Source organism: Lolium perenne, chromosome 4, assembly GCF_019359855.2.
Source record: "Lolium perenne isolate Kyuss_39 chromosome 4, Kyuss_2.0, whole genome shotgun sequence".
In the NCBI taxonomy this organism is placed as follows: domain Eukaryota; kingdom Viridiplantae; phylum Streptophyta; class Magnoliopsida; order Poales; family Poaceae; genus Lolium; species Lolium perenne.
In genome coordinates this window covers 354,620,393-354,629,962 of record NC_067247.2, presented here as the reverse complement: position 1 = coordinate 354,629,962, position 9,570 = coordinate 354,620,393, and the positions used below count along the sequence as shown (strand labels likewise).

Genomic DNA, 9,570 nt, shown 5'->3' with positions numbered 1-9,570 from the left:
AAATTCATCATGGAGGAAATAAAAAGGATTGAGGAAGGATGACCATCAGAATTCCACCTGGGCGAGTCGGGATCCCTATGGTTTCAGAAAAAAGGATTTGTGTTCCAGATAACGCCGAGATAAAGGAAGTTATACTTAGAGAAGCTCATCAAACACCATATTCAATTCATCCAGGAAGTACAAAGATGTACATGGACCTAAAAGAGTTATTCTGGTGGAATAACATGAAGAGAGAAATTGCACAATATGTGGCGGAATGCCATACTTGTCAAAGGGTGAAGGCAGAACATCAAAGTCCGGCAGGACAGTTGCAACCTTTACCAATCCCAGAATGGAAGTGGGAAGAGATAGGAATGGATTTCATCACCGGACTACCCATGACCAATAAAAAGAAGGATATGATATGGGTAATCGTGGACCGGTTGACAAAGAGTGCACATTTCTTAGCAGTGAATCAACAGGACAAAGGAGAGAAGCTCATAGATCTTTACATCAAAGCGATTGTGAGTAAACACGGAGTACCCAAAAAGATAGTGTCAGACCAAGGATCCGTGTTCACATCATCATTCTGGAAACAACTTCATGAAGCTTTAGGATCCAAGTTAGATTATAGCACCGCCTATCATCCTCAGACGGGAGGACAAACAGAGAGGACAAATCAGATACTGGAAGATATGCTTAGGGCTTGTGCCCTAGACTTCGGAGGATCATGGGAGGAACACTTACCACTAGCAGAGTTTTCATACAACAACAGCTATCAAAGCAGCATCAAGATGGCACCGTTTGAAGCTCTATATGGAAGGAAGTGTAGGTCACCTATCTGTTGGTATGAGGCAGGTTCAAGCAAGGAGTTTGATCCAGATTATGTGAAGGAAAAACAACATATTATTGATATGATCAGGGACAGACTGAAGATAGCTCAAAGCCGACAGAAGAGTTATGCCAACCAAAAGAGAAGGACATGGGAGCCACAAGTTGGAGACATGGTATATCTTAAAGTAAGTCCGATGAAAGGTCTCCAGAGATTCGGAGTGAAGGGGAAGCTTAGCCCTAGATACATCGGACCTTTCAAGATATTGAGTCAGAATCGAGGGTTAGCCTTTGAATTGGATCTACCCGGAAGATTAGCTCAAGTACACAATGTATTCCATGTGTCACAACTCAGAAAATGTTTGAAGACCCCAGATGAGCCAGTATCTCATGATGAGCTAGAACTACAACCAGATTTGACCTATATCGAGAAGCCAGCCAAGATTCTCGAGGAAAATTGGAAACAACTCAGGAATAGAGCAATTAAGTACTGCAAGATTCAGTCAAAGCATCATCCTGAGGGAGAAGCCACATGGGAGAAGGAAGAAGACTTAAGGAAGTCATATCCAGAACTGTTCAGGTATTACAACCACAACTTCGGGACAAAGTTTTCTTTAAGGGGGAAAGGCTATAATATCCCAGGATTAGCGACGATAGAGGGGTAGAATTTATAAAGGGATGTGCATTGCATCTTAAAATCTGGGGAAATTTCGCGCTTTTAAAAGAAAACTGCATCGGAGGGGGACAAGTTTCTCTCTCGACACCTTACAGGGTTAGGGTTTCGAGAGTGCGATAAACTTGAACCTCAATTAACTCAATTAGGGTTTTCGAGAAGATCCCTACCTCTCAATTTAAGTTGCATGATTGAATTCCAAAATAGTTATGAACATCAATTGAATATATTAAAATTCCAATTGAGATAATTCACATTCATTAAATAAATAGATAATTAAGTATATAAAATAACACAACTCATATGTAAAGCTCATTAAGGAAAACTTGAGCTTTATTGATTTCACACAAATAATACATTGTCATTACAATATTCCAAATGAATTATGAATATTACAACAGTTTACAGAAATTATAAGAAATAAAAAGGGATAAATGAAAATTACAAAGATGTTCACATAACTAAACTACTAGCTAGATTCTTCATGAATTCTTGATCATCAAAGAGATGGAGATCATCTTGATCATTCTCTTTAATCCCTGTAATCAAAAATAACACAAGGAAGTGAAAATTAGGCCAAGTGGCAAAGCCACTTGGCAAATTAGTAAAAATACAGGTTATTTGGTGGATAATACCAAGCCTGCCGTGGAGCCAAGCCAAAGCCCAAGTCCCAACCAGGGAGCATGCTCAAGCAGGTCACAAGGCTTGTTGCATGCTCTCCACACACACACAACCAGGGGAGGAGAACCAGCACAGGCCTTGCTGTCGACCAAAGGAGCAAGGATTGGGACAGTATAAAAGCTTTTCACCAGAAAACCCTAGCAGCTCCATCGACAGGTCTCCAAAGGGTAAGAACAACAAGAACACTAGTACAGGAAGAACATCACACCACCAGAAACCATCCAGAAACAGTTTCACCAAGAACTGTTGACTGTTGAGCAAGCACAAGATGAAGTAGATCATCACAAGCCACCAGGAGGAGCAGGGCAAGCACAAACCACAATTCAGAAGCAAAACCTCTACACCAACAACCTTTCTAGGAGCTGGAGTGAGGTATAACCAAGAAATCCATGAGCACGCGACTGCTTTGCTCATAATTAAGCATATGCATCACACACAAGCCAAAGCGTAGGAATACCCTATGTGTATCATCATCTGGTGATGAGCCACTAGCTACTGGCAAAATAGGAGCATGGCCAGTAGAGATAATCCCAGGGAAACAATGATTCAAACCAAGTGTATCACCACTACAGTCAACCAAATGATCCAGCAAGGATTTGATGCACTACCAGTCTAGCGAACTCACCTAGGAGCTAGAGGTTCACTAAACCATCAGACATATACACTACAAGAAAAGTTCTGATAGACAACGTCTCAAAATCGTCCGCTAAGGGGTATTTTTCGTCGCCTATGGGCCTAACCCGACGATATGGGTTCTGTTGTCTAAAGTGCGTCAGGCAAAGTCCTACGACGATTTTTTCGGTCCGTCGCGCTTGGGCGCCCTTCCGTCACGGAAAATCGGACCGTTGCAGAAATGTTTCCGGGAGCCCGTTGATCACGACGTCATGCAACCGACACGTGTGACGCCGTTAAGCGCGATTAACGGCGTTAACCGGCTGAAACCCCGTGGTAGATGGTAGGCCCACACGAGGCCTGCCACGTCTTAAGCGGGCCGGCCCATTAAGTTTGCCGGCCGGGCCAGCTGACTTAGTTTGACCGGTCATCTATATAGCTGGGCTGGTCCATTAGTTACGTGTGTCGGGCCTAACCTCTAAGGTTGACTGGTCAAAACATTAATGGGCCGGCCCACTAAGCATGTGGGCCGGGCCGAATGCACTCGTTTGACCGGTCAACAGGCAAAAGGGCCGGCCCAAAAAACATGTGGGACCCACTTTCCTGTTATCGGGCCAGCCCATTTATCAAGTGGGGTCCACCTTAAAGCAAGTGGGCCGGCCTAAGAAGTTATTGGGCCGGCCCAATTAGCATGTGGGTCCCACTTTCCTGCTATCGGGCCGGCCCATTTAGTACGTGGGGTCCACATTAGATCAAACTAGTCATTAACCCGTGCACCTGCACGTGCTAGATATTTATTGAGACATAATTAATATTTTCTATTTCATTAATTACAACAAAACCTTGTATAAATTGGAAATATACGAAAAGTTTATAAGAAGCGTTATCAGAGTGCAACACCAATATTAGTAAAATGTAATGAGCCTGCCCATCATCTAATTGCTATAGTAGAAATTAAATTTACATTCAGAGACAAATAGAATTGTAGATCAACTGTGGCACTCGTGTGATTAAGATGCTACTCTTGGATACCGAAAAATCTAGGGAAAAGAGAAACAATAATTTACTTTTATTTATTTTTCCTTGCTACCACTTCATTCTATCTTAGATTGCACAGCCAAGAACCACAAAAAGTAAGGCAATGATCTTCATAGTTGTTTCTAAATCGATCTATTCTTATTAGTTTAGGCATCTTCTAGTACACAGGGATATTAGATAAAGCTAGTTTAAACAGTGGTAACTAACAACGCATAAAAGTTACACCGGAAAGGGAAACTCATCATAAGCCTCCACTTAAATATTCTGTGTATTTTACTTCTTCAATTTAACCAATTGTATAGAACATTTTCTCACAATTTCTTATGAAAATCAATGTAGTATATTTCTTGATTTTTTCCATGTTTCAGTTTGGTTGCTTTTTCCTAGATTTCATGTCTGAATCATAACCAACGCTCTAGACGGTTTATAACCATATATACTAGACCATGATAGCGCGCGTTGCTGCGCCCGTCCATTTTAACATAGTTAGTTGTATCATCTACCTTTAAATTAGCATATGATAGACAACTTCATTTTCCAACCTTGAGCATTACACATTTTACTTTACACATCAACCTGATTATTACCTTTTTTAAAACGAACTTGATTATTACTTGTGCACTCATATTAAGCGCAGTTCAAACACGTACATTGTACATTTTGTCGCCTTTGAGAATTACGGCGAACATACAACAGAAGTAGCTAAATTACACTCTTATCAAAAATTGAAAGCATGCGATCCTTTACTCCAAAGCATTGGAGTATAAGAGATAAACAAAAGGGTGCAACAAGCTCATAGTAAACTATGTCTTCTATCTGCTGCTCCTCCAGCTCCGCAGCACTACTTCAAGTAGTTCACTTGTACATCATTTCCACGGAGAAATCAAAGTTCCCACGCAAATCAAAGAGAACTTGTACAGTTCAAATCTTCACCAGAATGACTAACGGGATAAATGACACGGTTCTACTGCTAGATCGAACAAAAAATGATGGCTCTTGGGTTTTCTAAATAAAACTATATCAAAAATGGTAAATAGTATAAACAAGCATAACACAAAAGCTACTACAAAAAAAATCCTTACTCATATTTAAAATATTATCTATGGGTTGGTTGGTATGAAAAAAAAGATGACCATATAGACTATGTTCAGGACATTTGCTTATGTAAGCAGATAGGTACTTGGAATATTTAAACTTTGAAGTTTTAGAGAATATGATTGTTGTTGTTGATCTTGCAAGTACCATCATACTTCTTAATTGATGGAATATATTCATTGGTTAAGGAATGATGTATGGCTACACGGGGTAGCTGAGTGAAAATTGGTAAGAAAGTGTTGTGATAAAATAACGTGTCATGCATTTTAATCAAGGCGAAAGATCAGACACATGGTGTGCAAATATTCTGTAAGTCACCAAAAACTTCAGCATGTGAAACTGTTTCACAACAAACCAGAAACAAAATGCAAGGAGAAGTACACCAACAAAATTTCTAATATGATTGATTTTCAAGAGAGTGCTTATCTTATCAACTCTTTGTACATCCCACAGATCACCAACATGTTTAACCCGGAGTGTCAGGACTCGAGTCTGTATTATCAGCAACCTGCAACAAGTCATGGAAAAACAGAAAAGGACAATGCATGAGATAAACAAAACAAAGGGGGCAAACCATAGAGGCAACAGAACTCATTGATTTTTTTTGCCCCAGCAACAGAACTCATTGATAGTATTGTCCAAACCATATATAGGCACCAAATGATGTTAAATTAACATATAAAAACACAGAAGTGAAGAACATACAGTGTAAGCAAATTATAAGGGATCAACAAAAGTACATCTAAGGGAAATGGCCAACCTGCCCAGCAGTAATGTCTGCACTTCGTTGAGGGAAGATGCAAGACAAATAAAAATGTGTACTTCTCGCTGTCACTGCAAACACCAGAAAATGGCAAGCACGGAACCAGATCAAACTTCTGGAAATAAAGAGACATACCTCACAGGCTTGCATCCGCAGTAAGTAGAAAAGATACAAACTTCCAGATGACAACAAACCACTAACAGTTGAATAGTCAGTAAAGCACTGTATAAATATCTCAAAACAATTAAAACCCCAAGATGTGATAGTCAATAAGAGAGATAGTTATTATTAAAGCTACTTGCACTTAAACTCTATGAATGATTCAAACTGTGCAAAAACTGTAGTAGTCTCAGCATTCCAGGAAAAAAGTCATGTAACAAAACTGCTTGTATCTCCTTCCTATAAAATGCAAGGTTAGAGAACCCTCTCACCACTTTTCCTGCATTAGCTACCCGTTTAACCAAAAAAATATGACATCAAATGGTTCGACTGTGTAAAGAACATAGAACAGAAGGACTTTCCATTATAAATCAAATAAATATAACATTTAATAAAAAAAACTTCCACCAAGATTAGAGACCATTCAACTTATAGTTCCAGTCAATGATATTGGCTAGTCTAGAATTTCGAGCGATAAACAAGAACTAAAAGCAAGCACAAATCACTAGTTTAATAGTAATCCAAAAGCAACCGAGAAAAATAAAAGAAAAGTATGGTGATCGATCTAATCTAGAGAATATGACAATAGAGAGTGCATTCGCTACCCGCATGGGTAGCTACACACCCATGCAGTATACCAGTATGCAAGCCATATTAACTTGTTTTAGCTCGGTTTTCTAGTAGAACGTGGAATTCTAGTGTACAAAAGTGGTTTCCGAATTTTGATATGAATATTTTTTGATCAAAGTCAACTCACCAACGTATTTTGCATTGACTTTTTGAATATTGAATTGACTTTGACAAAAAAAAGTTCAAATCAAAATTCGGAAACCACTTTTATACACTAGAATTCCACGTTCTACTAGGAAACCGAGCTAAAACAAGTTAATATGGCTTGCATATTGGTATACTGCATGGGTGTGTAGCTACCCATGCGGGTAGCAAGCTTCATCCCTATGACAATATATGTGCCCTAGCAAATAGAGGCGACACATCTAAATGTAACGGCTAAAAGTATTATCCACCTATCTCGTAAATGCGTACAAACTAAAAACAACTATGACACTGACCCATTGCATACACGCTTAATTGTTTGCAAATCTTCTTCGATGACCTTTTCTTTCCCTCCACTAAATTGTCCAATTTTACACTAAAATACCTAGATCATCAAAGGAACCGACATGAAAACCAACCATATAATGGCAAAAGATAGTGGTGCGAGTTAAGACACTTGAATGCAGGCCATTGAAAAGATCAAGGCAAGACAAAAGTTAGCACGAACCGCGTGTACACATACACATATTTCTTTTTCAAATTTATAAGTTAAGTAGGCTGACAGCCCGTTGATACCGCTAAGAACAGGCACAATTCTAGATCCAACCATGCAATCAACAATATATTAGAAATTTGTACACTGGTCAAAGCACTAAAAGATTAATTGTACAAGTGTTTACCTTCTCCACATCATATTCATACTGACCTGAAAATTGAAAAAGATACTCCAAATGGCTTACCGAACATAGTAATGTTAGATACATATCTTCACATGCTATATATAATTCAGTCATAATTTACATTAATAGATTTTCCAATGAATAAGAAAAAATATGAACGAATTTCTAAACCAGCCGTTGAAACAACATGTTGCATCTAATTATTTCGATTGATGGCAAGGTTGTGTATAAGTCAAATAAAAAATATAGTCATTCTGCATACAAACACTGTCCAACTAAAACCGTGGATGGTTCAACTAAATACCATTAGAAGTATTATACAATCTTTATGCAACATCCAATGTATATATTCTTTGCACCGAAATAAGGGAAGTGAATCTAAATTACAAGGGATGAAGGGAGGCATGGAATAGACCTTGAAGTAGTCGTAGATCACGTGGAGGTTGTCCCGATACTCCTAGAGCTGTCGAGGTGCCCTTGCTACTACACCTGCGAGTGCAACTATCCAGGCAGGCTGGCGTTGTTGGTACCAAAGAAGACCAGGACGGCCGGACGATCCGCTCCTGCGTCATCCGCCACGACCCCTCCATGGATGTTATGAGGAGCGCTCAATAGAACATACCCTTGAAGTAAAATTGTACACACATTCAATAAACCTTTCTTTGTAGGACCTATACATTAGATGTGACATTTGATCAGACAGGAAATGAGCTAAAAGTGGGTGCGAACAAATTCATCAACATGTGTTGCCATGTACCTGACTGAAGGCTCCATGAAAAACCAATGTCTTAAGGCGCGAACTTGATCACTGATCAGTAAGTCTGCATAGGCTAAGGAAATTTGTACATGTGAAGGGTAATGTTATGCGAAGGATGAGCTCACAACTGAATAAATGTAGTCTGCCCACATGTCTAGATAGTATATATGAATCTCTACAGGTTACTTTTGTTTAGAACAGCAAGGGAGTTGTGCAAGTATAAATCTTAATAAATTTGAGTCACATAATGTTTCTATTGCAGATGTATCATTGATAGATATTCAACACGGCCATGAAGCAACTTTAGAAAATGACGAAAAACAAAATTGGTTGGAATAGCTTAGAATTCAAAGACTTCACATGGTTATGTAGGTACTCTAATCAACAGTCATAACTAATTTTCTCTTACCAATAGTAACTTGTATATATTTGAGGACTGAATCCATGCTAAAGTCTTTAATCTCCTGCAAATAGGGTTGGTGCATGAGCCTGATACACACAAAAAGTGAAAAATATGTTTGGAAATAGTGCTATCAGAATACATTAGGCAAGAAAGAAAATATAAGAAGGCGTAGCACATGAGTCTGCCATCTCCATCGATGTTTCTTTCTCCAACCAAGTTGTCCACCACCTGAAATTGGGCCGCCAGCCTTAGCGCCCATCGACTGCGTAGAACGTGCTCCCCCTCCTCCCTGCCATGGGATTCCCGATTGATCGGGTGGCAGCTCTCTCATATGGTGGTTTGGGATCAAGTAGCGTACCAATCAATCTCTGGATGTCACCCCTTCCTTCTGCTCATGGCTGGGGGCACGGTGGCCTTGGCCATCGCCGAAGGGGGAGGGAGAGGCCCTGCCTCGGCTGCGGCGAGGCAAACGAAGAGCCGCCGCTAGACTGGAAGTGCAGGGAAGACATCAGTCGAATGTCACATCGTCCGCCTAACCTGGAAAAAAATCCGATGTCACACCTCCAGATAGGAGATACTAGCTATGATGCAACCGGGGAGAGAGACGTACAGACGTACCTAGCGGGCGAAGTGGACGCGGGGTTGGTTGCCTGAGGGGTGGAAGTTGATGCGTTGCGGTGGACATTGTTGCTCGAGGTTGAGGTTTGGTGGAGGCGCTGCCGTTCGAGATCTTGGTCAGCGGCGGCGACGGTAGGAGGGAGACGGCAGGGGAGGGGAGAAGGCGCTGCGGACGGAACGAAGTGGAGTCTTTTCTTTTTTGTTCGTAGGCTTAGTTTGGCTACTTTGTTGGGTTGCAGTGCGGGAACGAGGCCCAATTAATCAGGAGCACCCTAACTCGTTTTCTAGAGTAGCAGCCCCAAAAACGATTCGCTGGCCGCGCATTTTTTTTAAATAATACACTTTTTTTTGTTTATTTCAGAAATAATACTCGGTTTTGAGATATTTCAGAAATAATACACCGTCGGGTTCGTTGAACCCGAAATTTAAAACTCGGGGTAGAGGAACCCGAAATTTCAAAATCGGGGTAGAGGAACCCGACTTATTCTTTTGGCGGGAGGGCGAAAA

General features: G+C 40.4%; 1 long non-coding RNA gene across 7 annotated transcripts; it reads right to left on the bottom strand.

Moving 5' to 3' along the window:
• Positions 1 to 5,206: 5,206 nt before the first annotated feature.
• On the bottom strand, positions 5,207 to 9,274 carry LOC127296924 (uncharacterized). Of its 7 annotated transcripts, XR_007848792.2 has the most exons (6): positions 9,064 to 9,274; positions 8,043 to 8,977; positions 7,701 to 7,956; positions 7,286 to 7,311; positions 5,670 to 5,743; positions 5,207 to 5,417 (listed from the first exon to the last, which is right to left on the bottom strand). It is a non-coding gene; the product is annotated as an uncharacterized lncRNA (long non-coding RNA). The 7 variants fall into 7 exon arrangements; XR_007848786.2 differs by having other exon boundaries at positions 7,286 to 7,956; XR_007848789.2 differs by having other exon boundaries at positions 5,207 to 5,743.
• Positions 9,275 to 9,570: the final 296 nt, after the last annotated feature.